The sequence below is a fragment of the Chrysochloris asiatica genome, unplaced genomic scaffold (genome assembly GCF_000296735.1).
Source record: "Chrysochloris asiatica unplaced genomic scaffold, ChrAsi1.0 scaffold00272, whole genome shotgun sequence".
Taxonomy (NCBI): domain Eukaryota; kingdom Metazoa; phylum Chordata; class Mammalia; order Afrosoricida; family Chrysochloridae; genus Chrysochloris; species Chrysochloris asiatica.
Window position 1 is genome coordinate 3,352,605 of NW_006408790.1, and position 2,033 is coordinate 3,354,637.

The window sequence follows — 2,033 nt, forward strand, 5'->3', positions numbered from 1 at the left end:
GCTTTCTGCTCCCATAAAGATTTACAGCCTCAGAAACCCTGTACAGGGTCGCTATGAGTCGGAACCGACTCCACGGCACATAACAACAACAACATTCAAAGATGAGGCTTCTTGCTCCTGTGGGGGTGGGGGAAGCATTGGGAACCCCTATATAGGATTGCATATGAGTGGGAACTGACTCCATGGCACTTAACAACAACAACATTCAAAGCGTTGAGTTCGCTGCCTGGAATTCAAGGTAAAGTAAGACAGACTCTTCTGGGGAAAATGGCACATAACAAATGCGTGACAATTCAGTATGATAAGTTAAGGAAGCACTGCGTTGTGACGTCCCATCGAGTCAATTCCGATTCACAGGGGAACTGTATAGGGTTTCAAGGAGCGACTGGTGGGTTTAAACCACTAACTTGATGCTAACTTGATAATCAGTCTAGTGCTTATCCTACAGCTCCGCACCAGGAACCCAGGAAGTACTATAAACGAGTGCTTTACAGATTCATATCGCTGCATCTCTGCCTACCTCTTATAGCTAAAAGGGAGTCCTGGTGTGGCGCTGTGGATTAATGCGCTGGAGAGCAAAGTCGGTTTGAACTGCAAGGTCAGCAGTTCAGGTCCACCAGCTGCTTTTTGGAAACCCTGTATAGGCTTGCTATGGGTCAGAACTGACTCAACGGCACTTAACAACAACAACAAAAATAGCTCAAACAAAATGAGATATTTTTTCTCACTAATTATAAAAAATCAAGTCGAGGAGACGTACAGTTTATTGGAAAAATGAAATGTTGAATTTTAACACCTAAGGCTAATTTTAATGGCTTAAATTGCATGACAATCAGAGTGATTTCTATGTTATCTTATGATCAGACATAGCTGTGCCTCCTGGGAGCAATTGCTTTGCTTTTAATCTTGTGTAACAGGTAAAATGAATCCATTCCCTTTTATGAACTGAATTCTAGATGACTAGAATTAGACTTGAATCCACCCTGCAACCACATGTAACCCCCTTCAGAATAAATCTTATTCACTTACTTCTGTTTTCTGTAGTCTTTCTTATCTGGTACTAATTTAACCTACTGCATTTTGTTATTTACCTTTGATGTGTGACCACTGGAGTAAGTCCTTTCTAGAACAAGCTCCAAAATGGATGAGTCAGGTGGAAAGGAGCAGGCCAGAATAAAGTAGAGTAGAATAGAATAAGATTGGATTGAATCAAATGGAATGAATAGAATAGAGGAGAAAAGAATAGGAGAGAATACAATACAAGGACTAGGATAGGATAAATAGAATGGGATTGAATAGAACTGAATGAAAAGAATAAGTAGAATCGAATAGAAGGAATAGAACAATGGAATCAGATAGAATCTAATCGAATAGGGGAAAATAGAATTAAAGAAATCGAACAGAATGGTATAGAATAGAACAAAACATTGTTTCACCCCCAACTTCATAACAGCAGGCGTGTGAGGGAACTGATTGCATATTACACAAAATCCAAACCTGTTGCTGTTGAGAAAGGCGTCGCTATGGCTACGGTAAAGGCTCTTGTGGCTGATGTCGAGTCGGTTCCAGCTCACAGCGATCCTATATGCACAACAGAATGGAACACTGCCTGCCCTACACCATCCACCCTCACTGTCACTGCCGCCACGGTATCAGACCATCATGTTGAGAGTTCTTCCTCCTATTCACGGGCCCTTGACTTTATCTAGCCTGCTCTCCTTTTCCAGGGACTGGTCCTTCTTGATCACATGACCAAAGTTCAAGAGATGAAGTTCGCCCGTCTCACTTCTAAGGAGCATTCAGGCTGTGTTTCTTCCTACACAACTTTGTTCTTCTGGCAGTCCATGGTAATTTCAAAGTTCTTCACCAACATTACCATTCAAATGCATTCAATCTTCTCTGGTCTTCCTTATTCATTGGATGACTGACAATACCATGCTTGGGTCAAGGGTACTGTTGTACTCAAACAACCGCTTTGCTCTTTAATACTTTCGGGGAGATCTTGTGCAGCAGATTTGTCCAACGGGATACAT